At 42.4% G+C, this 12930-nt stretch overlaps 1 pseudogene; it reads right to left on the bottom strand.

The window, feature by feature from the left end:
- Positions 1-12930, bottom strand: part of LOC115088677 — a 70808-nt pseudogene that overhangs the window by 47605 nt on the left and 10273 nt on the right.

Raw genomic sequence — 12930 nt, 5'->3', positions numbered from 1 at the left:
TACATGTGGGCACCAACGACATAGGAAAAGGTGGGAGAGAGGTTCTGGAAGCCAAATTTAGGATTTTAGGTAGGAAGCTAAAATCCAAATCCAGAAATGCTTCCTGTTCCACGTGCAGGACCCCAGAGGCAGGCAGAGCTCCAGAGTTTCAATGCGTGGATGAGAGCATGGTGCAGGGAAGAGGGATTCAGCTTTGTAAGGAACTGGGGAAAACTTGGGGAAAGGGGAGACTTTTCCGAAAGGATGGGCTCCACCTTAACCAGAGTGGAACCAAGCTGCTGGCACTAACTTTCAAAAAGGAGATAGAGCAGCTTTTAAACTAGAACAAGGGGGAAAGCCAACAGTCACTCAGCAGTGCATGGTTCGGAGAAATGTATCCTTGAAGGATACTAATGAAACAGGAGAGTTAGGGCATCCCAACAGAGAGGTTCCATTAAAAGCAAACATAGTCCATATGCCTATATGTAAAAAATCATCAAAACTAATGATTTCCGAATTATCCCAAACAACTGAAAAGCAGGTTGTTAAAACAAACAAAAACACACTTTGAAATGTCTATGCCGATGCCAGAAGTCTAAGAAGTAACATGGAGAGAGAGTGTATAGCAGCAAATGATGAGATTGACATAATTGGCATCACAGAAACTTGGTGGAAGGAGGATAACCAATGGGACAGTGCTATATCAGGGTACAAATTATATCGCAATGATAGGGAAGATCAACTTGGCGGGGGTGTGGCACTTTATGTCCGGGAGGGTATAGAGTCCAACAGGCTAAAGATCATACAAGAGACTAAATGCTCAGTAGAATCTATATGGGTAGAAATCCCATGTGTGTTGGGTAAGAGTTTAGTGATAGGAGTATTCTACTACCGTCCACCAGGACAAAATGGTCAGACAGATGATGAAATGCTAAGAAAATCAGGGAAGCAAACCAATTTGGCAGTGCAATAATAATGGGAGATTTCAATTACCACAATATTGACTGGGTAAACGTAATATCAGGACTTGCTAGAGATATAAAGTTCCTGGATGTAATAAATGATTGTTTCATGGAGTAATTGGTTCAGGAACCAACAAGAGAGGGAGCTATTTTAGATCTAATTCTTAGTGGAACACAGGATTTGGTGAGAGAGGTAACAGTGGTGGGGCCACTTGGCAACAGTGATCATAACATGATCAAATTTAAACTAATAACTGGAACGGGGACAATAAGTAAATCTGCAGCTCTAACACTAAACTTTCAAAAGGGAAACTTTGATAAAATGAGGAAAATAGTCAGAAAAAAACTGAAAGGTGCAGCTGCAAAGGTTAAAAGTGTTCAACAGGCTTGGACATTGTTTAAAAATACAATCCTAGAGGCACAGTCCATATGTATTCCACGCATTAAGAAAGGTGGAAGGAAGGCAAAACGATTACCGTCATGGTTAAAAGGTGAGGTGAAAGAGGCTATTTTAGCCAAAAAATCATCCTTCAAAAATTGGAAGAAGGATCCATCTGAAGAAAATAGGATAAAACATAAGCATTGTCAAGTTAAGTGTAAAACATTGATAAAACAAGCGAAGAGAGAATTTGAAATGAAGTTGGCCATAGAGGCAAAAACTCATAATAAAAACTTTTTTAAAAATATCCAAAGCAAGAAACCTGTGAGGGAGTCGGTTGGACCATTAGATGACCGAGGGGTTAAAGGGGCTCTTAGGGAAGATAAGGCCATTGCAGAAAGACTAAATGAATTCTTTGCTTCCATGTTTACTAGTGAGGATGTTGGGGAGATACCAGTTCCGGAGTTGGTTTTCAGGGGTGATGAGTCAGACGAACTGAACGAAATCACTGTCAGCCTGGAAGATGTAGTAGGCCAGATTGACAAACTAAAGAGTAGCAAGTCACCTGGACCGGATGGTATGCATCCTAGGGTACTAAAGGAACTCAAAAATGAAATTTCTGACCTATTAGTTAAAATTTGTAACCTATCATTAAAATCATCCATTGTACCTGAAGACTGGAGGGTGGCCAATGTAACCCCAATATTTAAAAAAGGCTCCAGGGGTGATCCGGGTAACTATAGACCAGTGAGCCTGACGGGAAAAATAGTGGAAACTATCCTCAAGATCAAAATTGTAGAGCATATAGAAAGACATGATTTAATGGGACACAGTCAACATGGATTTATCTAAGGGAAGTCTTGCCTAACAAATCTGCTTCATTTTTTTGAAGGGGTTAATAAACATGTGGATAAAGGTGAACCGGTAGATGTAGTGTATTTGGATTTTCAGAAGGCATTTGACAAAGTCCCTCATGAGAGGCTTCTACGAAAACTAAAAAGTCATGGGATAGGAGGCGATGTCCTTTGTGGATTACAAACTGGCTAAAAGACAGGAAACAGAGAGTAGGATTAAATGGTCAGTTTTCTCAGTGGAAAAGGGTAAACAGTGGAGTGCCTCAGGGATCTGTACTTGGACCGGTGCTTTTCAATATATATATATAAATGATCTGGAAAGGAATACGATGAGTGAGGTTATCAAATTTGCGGATGATACAAAATTATTCAGAGTAGTTAAATCACAAGCAGACTGTGATACATTACAGGAGGACCTTGCAAGACTGGAAGATTGGGCATCCAAATGGCAGATGAAATTTAATGTGGACAAGTGCAAGGTGTTGCAATAGGGAAAAATAACCCTTGCTGTAGTTACACGATGTTAGGTTCCATATTAGGAGCTACCACCCAAGAAAGATCTAGGCGTCATAGTAGATAATACATTGAAATCATCGGCTCAGTGTGCTGCAGCAGTCAAAAAAGCAAATAGAATGTTAGGAATTATTAGGAAGGGAATGGTTAATAAAACGGAAAATGTCATAATGCCTCTATATTCTCCATGGTGAGACCACACCTTGAATACTGTATACAATTCTGGTCGCCGTATCTCAGAAAAGATATAGTTGCAATGGAGAAGGTACAGAGAAGGGCAACCAAAATGATAAAGGGGATGGAACAGCTCCCCTATGAGGAAAGGCTGAAGAGGTTAGGGCTTTTCAGCTTGGAGAAGAGACGGCTGAGGGGGGGTATAATAGAGGTCTTTAAGATCATGAGAGGTCTTGAACGAGTAGATGTGAGGCGGTTATTTACAATTTCGAATAATAGAAGGACAAGGGGGCATTCCATGAAGTTAGCAAGTAGCACATTTAAGACTAATCGGAGAAAATTCTTTTTCATATCAACGCACAATAAATCTCTGGAATTTGTTGCCAGAGTATGTGGTTAGTGCAGTTAGTGTAGCTGGGTTCAAAAAAGATTTGGATAAGTTCTTGGAAGAGAAGTCCATTAACTGCTATTAATCAAGTTTACTTAGGGAATAGCCACTGCTATTAATTGCATCAGTGCATCAGTAGCATGGGATCTTCTAGGTGTTTGGGTAATTGCCAGGTTCTTGTGCCTGGCCTCTGTTGGAAACAGGATGCTGGGCTTGATGGACCCTTGGTCTGACCCAGCATGGCAATTTCTTATGTTCTTATGTTATGTTCACTCTCTTAAGAGGTATACACAGCACTTGAGCCAAAATGCTGGGTGATGAATCAGCTGATGTTGGCTAGGTGTCCCCCCCCCCAAAAAAAAAAAATATTGGAGAGAGAATTGCTAGAAAAGCAGCAGGAAAATACAGCTAACAAAATGTGCTCTTTGAGACTAGCTTATACAGTAATTGTGGGAGCAACTCTGTTCATTAACGACAAAGATGCAGACTGCTAGGGATGCAGTTACAGTAATCAATAAGCAATAGTAGCTTGTGATCTATCTAATGTTTGGGTTCTTGCCAGGTACTTGTGTCTTGGATTGATGCTGGGCTTAATGGACCCTTGGTCTGACTCAGTATGGCATGTTCTTATTGTCAATAAAAGTACACAGTCGTCTGATTCTATGATCCTTCTATGCAACATATTTACAAGTTACAAGGAAGACTTCTCACCTTTATTTGTGCAGTTGATCTGAATACTTATAGGATGGGGAGTATGCAGACCTGACCCATGTTTCATTGTCCCTTTCTGGGGTGCAAACTCTTCATCACATGGACAGTGGTTATAGATTTCTGTCCCCACGCTGAGGAGAAAGGCTTCTTTGGAATTCTGATGGATGGGACGTTCTTTAGCAACTGTTGGTATCTCATTGCTAGAGACCATCTCCACAAGCTGCTGGTGGATAGAAGATAAAGCAGGGAAATCTTGATCTGGCATTTTTACCAGCATTGCGCATCCTTTCTCAGTGCTCCCATCCAGGAAGAAAGTTTGGATCCTAGTTCATTCTTATCTCTGATGTGTTTCTGAAGCTGAGAGAGTGCCTTTCGGAAGTGGTAATGGCTGGACTCATCACTATGACACAAAGTCTTGAAATTGGCTGTTCCTGCGGAATGCCCTAGAATGCTGATACCAAACTTATTAAGGATCTTGTTGCCAGGGTATTCAGTGATTGGATTTTTGCCTTGGTTCTGGGAGGCCCACCACCAAGCTTGACCACCAATAAGTAAGCCTCCTCCTTCTGCTACAAATGCGTGTATTTTAGCAGATTCTCGTTCACTGTATGACGTACAGCAATACACACTAAGATTTGGAACCAGCTCTGTTAGTTCACAATCAATGCTCTCCAAAAATAATAGATCATAGAGTTTCTTTAAGCTGGGCTCAACGCCGATCCGCCCTTGTTTTCCTTTGCCCAACCAGGACACTGCATTGAGAATAAACTTCTTTAACCGAGGATACTTAATCTGGCATTCATGGGATGCTACCACAACTCGTCCCTTGCCATAACGAGCTGCTGCTAGAAGTGACTGATGAGAATCATCCAGTCCAATGGAGAAAGCCAATGGTCCATGAACTAACAATGCCGATGGAATCCCATCTGTTGTTATATCCAGATCAGTCACTCCATCTAACAGAATCTTCAGATCCTTGGTGTGATCAATCCCATGCCTGAAAAAACAAGGAAAAAATGTAATATACTAAACAGAAGGAAGTCTATTTACTTCTATTTAATGGCTTGTGCTGAAGGCCTCAACTAATTAGGTGCAATCTTATTCACATCTATACACCAGCAAATGCCTTTTGGGGATAAATAAATCTTCAACCATTACTTTTAGTTTATCATGACTGCTGTTCACCTTCATGATAAGTGATTTTAAAAGGAACCTTTTTAAGCAGATTTCTTGAGTGCCAGCATCACACATGGTTTCAGTTCAGATATCACTTTAAAAAACTATTATCAGTTAGTAATAACTCACATCCTACTTAGCAGTTCAGTTAAGAAGATAAGGGGTTGTTAAAAGTGGTCAGTGAGGCAGTAAGCCCCTTTATAATGCTCTATGTACTAAACTACTGAGATGGAAATTAGACTAGCATTAAAGTAGCCACAAGAAAGTGAGCATAATCACTTGAACCCTGACCATGTGCTTCTCATTGTTCTCCTTATTTATAGACCCAAAGTGAAAGAGAAGGTTAGTGTGGGGAACAACTCTCCCACTGATCCCCCTAGAGGTGTTAACATAGGTTTCTCGGCCTTGGTGGACTATCTCCCACCCTCCAATCCAAAAAACGTCTTTCGGTCACTCCTTTCCTTTATTTATTTAAACTTTCTTTATTCAAGAGACTGAACATACAAAATACAACATCAAAAAACAAGCAAATAACAATACAGAGATTATACAATAAACATCATCTACTGAAAATGCATGTCTCCTGTCTTTTATATATAATTTAACCCCAACTGACCCTAAGCAGACACCCCCACACTTACCACTTAAAACACATTCAGGTCAGTGCTCACTCACACAAGCTTAAGACAAATCAATTACACAAATGCCACAAATGCTGCAAAGGAAGTTTGAATTTTAGATGGCAAGATACTACAAAATCTGGTCCATAACTAGAGGGAACCTTTCTTCTTTGTAGAGTTTCTACTCTTTAAATATAAACAATCATTATAAAATAATTTAACATTAATTTCGTCCACATTGGAAGGCTGAATGAAGCTTCCTGTGCCTAAAGTGCCAATATAGACTTCTTGCCCAACAATATCACCAGATACAGAAAATGTCCTTCGAGAGCACGTCTGTATGCAATCCTAATATAATCAATGGAGCAGAAAAGTCCATTAGCTTTTCTAAAGTCTTCACCAGTCTATTTTGAATTCCCTGCCAAAAAAAAAGCCTCAGTTTTCAACACTATACAAACATATGCAAGTATCAGTATTCTGTTGACATCTAGAGCATAAATCTGTATCAAACAAACCAAGTTTTAAACTTTCTGACTTTGTCAAGAAAAGCCCTGTGGAGTAACTTAAACTGTGTTTCTCTTGTATATACATCAGAGGTCAATTAATAAAGATAAGAAAAGTACCCACTTAAATATTCATTAGGTCAATTCTCAAGTCCTCTGACTTTTGGCAGCCAATCCTCACAAATGTTACCTCTACATTATCTTGCAAGTGTTTATACCACCAGGCAATCTTGTTAAATTTTTTAGGGATATTCTTTATACATAAATCTAAATTCCCCACCAATGAGCCTATAACATTCCACTTCCAAATGGAAGCTTTAAAATGTCTTGCCTGCAGATATCTACAGAATTGTGAATTAGGAATATTCCATCTTTCTTGCAACTCTTGGAATGAAACCACATCTGTCGACCCAGGACACAGAAAATCCTAGACCATAGTCAAGCCTTTATCTTTCCATTAATGAAAAGACCAAATTCTTGATCTGGAAGAAAATGAGTGTATAAAGTGTGAAACAGAAGGTGAAGATTTGAAAAATAATTGTCAATCCATCTCCAAACTTTAGCTGAAGAAAAAAACAGATGAGATGCCTGAAATTGACAAGATTTATCAGCATTTTTAGAGTGCAAAAGCACTTTTCCAAAGAAATAGCCTCATCTCCAGCTTTAGCAGAGGAATAACATCATATTTATTACAGCTTAATAACAAATCATCAATTAGTTGCATCTGACATAAGAACATGCTATACTGGGTCAGACCAAGGGTCCATCAAGCCCAGCATCCTGTTTCCAACAGTAGCCAATCCAGGCCATAAGAACCTGGCAAGTACCCAAAAACTAAGTCTATTCCATGTTACTTGCTAATGGCAGTGGCTATTCTCTAAGTGAACTTAATAGCAGGTAATGGACTTCTCCTCCAAGAACTTATCCAATCCTTTTTTAAACACAGCTATACTAACTGCACTAACCACATCCTCTGGCAACAAATTCCAGAGTTTAATTGTGCGTTGAGTAAAAAAGAATTTCTCCGATTAGTTTTAAATGTGCCACACGCTAACTTCATGGAGTGCCCCCTAGTCTTTCTACTATCCGAAAGAGTAAAAAACTGATTCACATCTACCCGTTCTAGCCCTCTCATGATTTTAAACATCTCTATCATATCCCCTCAGTCGTCTCTTCTCCAAGCTGAAAAGTCCTAACCTCTTTAGTCTTTCCTCATAGGGGAGCTGTTCCATTCCCCTTATCATTTTGGTAGCCCTTCTCTGTACCTTCTCCATTGCAATTATATCTTTTTTGAGCTGCGGCGACCAGAATTGTACACAGTATTCAAGGTGCGGTCTCACCATGGAGCGATACAGAGGCATTATGACATTTTCCGTTTTATTCACCATTCCCTTTCTAATAATTCCCAACATTCTGTTTGCTTTTTTGACTGCCGCAGCACACTGAACCAACGATTTCAATGTGTTATCCACTATGACGCCTAGATCTCTTTCTTGGGTCGTAGCTCCTAATATGGAACCTAACATTGTGTAACTATAGCAAGGGTTAATTTTCTCTATATGCATCACCTTGCACTTATCCACTTTAAATTTCATCTGCCATTTCGATGCCCAATTTTCCAGTCTCTCAAGGTCTTCCTGCAATTTATCACAATCTGCTTGTGATTTAACTACTCTGAATAATTTTGTATCATCTGCAAATTTGATTACCTCACTCGTCGTATTTCTTTCCAGATCATTTATAAATATATTGAAATGTACAGGTCTCAATACAGATCCCTGAGGCACTCCACTGTCCACTCCCTTCCACTGAGAAAATTGTCCATTTAATCCTACTCTCTGTTTCCTGTCTTTTAGCCAGTTTGTAATCCACGAAAGGACATCGCATCCTATCCCAGGACTTTTTACTTTTCCTAGAAGCCTCTCATGAGGAACTTTGTCAAACGCCTTCTGAAAATCCAAGTATACTATATCTATCGGTTCACATTTATCCAATGTTTATTAACTCCTTCAAAAAAGTGAAGCAGATTTGGGAGGCAAGACTTGCCTGGGTAAACCATGCTGACTTTGTTCCATTAAACCATGTCTTTCTATATGTTCTGTGATTTTGATGTTTAGAACACTTTCCACTATTTTTCCTGGCACTGAAGTCAGGCTAACCGGTCTGTAGTTTCCTGGATCTCCCCTGGAGCCCTTTTTAAATATTGAGGTTACATTAGGCACCCTCCAGTCTTCAGGTACAATGGATGATTTTAATAGGTTACAAATTTTTACTAATAGGTCTGAAATTTCATTTTTTAGTTCCTTCAGAACTCTGGGGTGTATACCATCCAGTCCAGGTGATTTACTACTCTTCAGTTTGTCAATCAGGCCTACCACATCTTCTCGGTTCACCTTGATTTGGTTCAATCCATCTGAATCATTATACACCTCTCATCTGTCTATCATTTAGCAACTTAGCATAGCTTATCCTGGCTGGTTTCCCCTGCCAAATAAAGCCATAATTGCTGATTTAAAAATAGTAATTTCACTTCGTTAACCCAGCAAGGGACAATCTATAAAGGGTACAGCAGTTTTGGCAAAACAACCAATTTTATCAATGCGAAATGACCAAATGCATAAACTGGCAGTCTTGCCACTTAACTATTAGCATCTTTACATTAACAATGGTTTTTTCGAATATTTAAATCATATATTTTCTTATAAGTTCTAGACGACGATTTTATTTCAAGGTAGACAAATTTTTCTGTCTCCCACACAAAAGTAAAGGCATTAGGCCACCTATTGGGTAAAGTTGTGTTGCTCCACAGACCACCACTCCTATCTCTGGGCATGGTCTTGCAATGCAGGGAAACTCACGGATGCCGCTGACACTCGGCGGATGCCACTGCTCTTGCATCTCCCCTGCCTCTGGGTTGGTTGCTCTTCTTTGCAGAAGGACACCGCTGGCGCACGGCAGACACCACTGCTCCTGCTCTTTGCCAGGCTCCTTAGGTGCCTGTGCACACAACATACAATGATTTAAAGGGACTACAGCGGGAAAAAACTGTGGCCCCTGAGAATGACATCATTAGTCCTGGCCTATAATAGGCCCTTGTCTCACCAACAGGTCAGGCTGCTTCCAAGTAGTATGAGTTGCCAGCGTCTTCGGTTCCTGCATATCCCGTTCCAGTTCCTGTCTCTCTCGATTCCTGCATCTTCAGTTCCAGTTCCTCTTCCTGTCTTCGTCTTTGATTCCAGTTCCAGTTCCTGCCTTCATCTTCAATTCAGTGGCTCCTGTCTTCATTCTTCAATCCTTGTGATCAGTTCTTCAGTTCTCCAGATCCATGTCTCTTTGCCCACCTGTCTTGCTTTGCACCTCTTCCAGCCCTGCCGCTCCATCCTGCCTTCCCTATGGATGGATACCCAATATTGACATTGGCCTGACTCCTGGACACCCTTGAATGCCACCTGCCTCTGACCACTGCCTTACTCTTGGACTTCCTTTGTAAGCCATCTCCTAGTGATCCCAGCCTGTCTCAGGATCCCAGCCTGTCTCAGGATACGCACTGATCCAGCTACATTGTAGAATCTCCATCATCCGCAGAGGCTCCCTCCTGCCAGCCTTGGCATCCAAAGGCTCAACTCGAGGGGAACATGGGCTGGTAAAGGCAAAACTCCAATTGGGCCTCTGCCTCGCCCGGATCTGCCTGCCAACAGTAGGAACCTGCAGGAAGAAGTTCTTCAGGTGGTGTCAACTCCATTTTGGCCCAAGGGTTCATACTCGCAACAGATTGTCAAGGCCATGGACCCAGAGGATTTGTCCGCGTTATAGGCTATGCCTGGCTTAGTCCATAATATCCAGGAACTACAAGCAGCATTAGTGCTTTTGGCCTCAGACATGAATTGTTTCACCACACGGATAGACATCCTGACCACGTCCATTGCCACGCCTCCTCCAGTAGCGGCCCCAGCGCTGCCTCCAGTAACCAATCCGCCTATACCTCAGTTGCCCGTTCTACCCTGGTATGCCAGAGACCCAGAAATGGGACTTTTGAAACAGTGCCACATGCACTTCTTTTTACAAGCTCTGTTGTTCCTGGATGATTTGACTAAAACCACTTACATCCTCTCGCTATTGGATGGGAAGGCCCTAGCATGGGCCATCTGAGAGCATGCAGATCCATTGCTGCAGAACTTGCAACAATTTACTGATCTATTTAAAAGTCTTCTAGAGGGGGGTGCTGTTCGCCGCGAACGAAGATGGCTGCTCGTGCCTGAGGCTCTGCCTTGCCCGGTCACAATATATTTAATTTCCCCCGAAATTGCCCTCAAATCCGGCGACTCACAGTGGAGCCTGGTTCAGCCTATTGAGCGGATTGAAATCGCCCGCAAAAGAAGTCGAAGCAGTGGGTGGGCATTACAGGGCGGCAGAAAAGGTCTCAGCTATTTGTATTTACGTCCGTGGGAAACGGCCCGCCCGGGCGAACCGCAGCGCCAATAAAAGTCAAAAACCAAATTAAAAATAAATAAATAAATAAAACTAAAGGCATCGATGCTTGCTTGAAATTAAAGCATTTCCGGGCGCTATTCGCCGCGAGCAGGAGCGGCTGCAGCCGGCTTATAAAGAACACCATAGACCTGCCGCAAATGAAAAAAAACTGAACTTGCAGCATAACTGCAGGCAGAAAGCGCACATTATACATCGTGATTTTTGCAGCAGGTCGGGAGTATTTTACAAAGTAAGTGCAGCTTTGGGGCAGCTGATATCGAGGAGGGCAGGCCCCATCAAGCTATTCAAACTTGCATAAAATTGGAATAAAATTAAAACACCCTCTCTGAAGAGCTGATGGCTGTGGGCTGAGCAGGCTGCTTTCCCTTCTTATCCACTGTCATCGGAGCCGCGGGAAAACTTTCGAAATTGTAGGGGAGAAGGGGGAAGGAAGAGGGGGAAAAAAGGAAAAAGGAGTGTTGAACATGGGAGCGGGCAATTAGATGAGAGGCACTGCTTGCGGAGAAACGGGAGAGCTGCTGGGGAGTGCAGCTCGGGCTCTGCCTTGCCTTTTTACTGCACGCGTAACAGCAGGGGAAAGGAAAAAGCAGTCAGAATCTGAATATCACCCTGAATCGGATGAGAGTGCTCTTTAAGGGAGACATTACAAAAACTAAATATAAAACAAAAACATACAATATAAACTGCTAAGTCATTCCCGACTATCACTTTCATCATCAGGCAATGTTAAAAGTTAAAACGGGGGGAATTGGTTGCCACGAGAAGAAGGAAGCTTTACAAGAAAGGAAAGTTTAGGTAGCAAAGAGACAAATGTAGGTCCCAGCTCCCTGCTTTGCCCTCCTATCCAGCTCCAGCATCTGCAAAGTTTAGTCTTGGGAAACACAGGTAGTGCCTCGGGAGAAAGCCCTTCCTTGCGGTTTGAGTCAAACGGGGCCATGGCGACGCGGCTCGTCCGCAGAGAGAAGGAGAAAGAAAAGGCGAAGAGTGCAGATCCGCCATCTTCTCCCGGCGAGGCCGCGCCAGCTTCGGCGCATACAGGGCCTGATATCGAGGCAATCAAAACTGCGCTTGCAGCGGCCCTAGGCCCGGAATTGAAAACAATGGCTGAAATAACTCAATCCTTCAGTGGCTATGAAACGCGATTTGAGGAGGTGGAAGGTAGGGTTTCGGAAACTCAAGATGAGGTGGCCACGGCGAAGAAGGCTATAGAGGCGCTCCAGGCCTCGATGGCGCAGCAACAAAGCGAGTCGAGGCCCTGGAGAATAGATCGCGAGGCGCTAATATTCGCTTAATGGCCTTTTACCAGAATCCTTCCTACAACCTGATCTCTCGCCGTGGCTGCAAGAACAGAGCTTCCGAACTCACATGGGGCCGTTAAGGATTGAAAGGGCGCATAGGCCCCCCTTTACCCCTCCCTCTCACCCCCTAGCAACCCCTCCCTCAAAGTACCCGTGCCTTACTGTACCCCTCTTCATCACTCTACCCCACCCGCCCCTCTCCCCCTGCTCCCTCCCTCCTTTCTCCCCCCCCCACTAGCTTTTAACTATACATATGTGCACTTGCCTCCTCATACTGTAAATAAGCCCTCATATGCTAATTTCTCAAGTATACATGCCTCGTTTAATTTGTTTATAAGTTCTTTTGCATATTTAACCCTAACTTGAATGCAAAAAAGTTGTAATTCTGCTGTTGACTCTCTTCCTTTGTATTTTGCATATTACCCAGTTAAGCCCCTCCCTTGTTCATTGTAATTTCCCTTCTCAGTTACTTGTAAACAGACATGATGTGTCCTACGAATGCCGGTATAAAAAAAAGTGTTAAATAAAAAAAAATGTTAAATAAATAAATAAATAAATAGGCTAGGGCCCAAGCAGGGGAGTGCAGGGCGGCCTCGACCGCCGATTGCTAAATTACATAATTATAAATTACATAATTATAAATTACATAATTATAAATTACATAATGATGCCCATAAGTTGGACATTCTGAAGGCGATGCCTGGGGGACGCGGGGCAGGGAACCCTGTTCTTTCAAGATTTCTCAGCGGAGAGCCATGGCCCCTTATTGCTCTCAATTAATCAATCAAGGGCTGCGAGCAATTTAATTTACCCCCCGCCGCATTCGGGTTACCACGAGTACAGGAGTGAAATGGCTGGAAACTCCGGCGGCAGCTCAAGTGT

Source organism: Rhinatrema bivittatum, chromosome 3 (genome assembly GCF_901001135.1).
Source record: "Rhinatrema bivittatum chromosome 3, aRhiBiv1.1, whole genome shotgun sequence".
Classification (NCBI taxonomy): domain Eukaryota; kingdom Metazoa; phylum Chordata; class Amphibia; order Gymnophiona; family Rhinatrematidae; genus Rhinatrema; species Rhinatrema bivittatum.
Note: the sequence above shows the minus strand (reverse complement) of the source record. Positions and strands in the feature narration are given on the sequence as shown.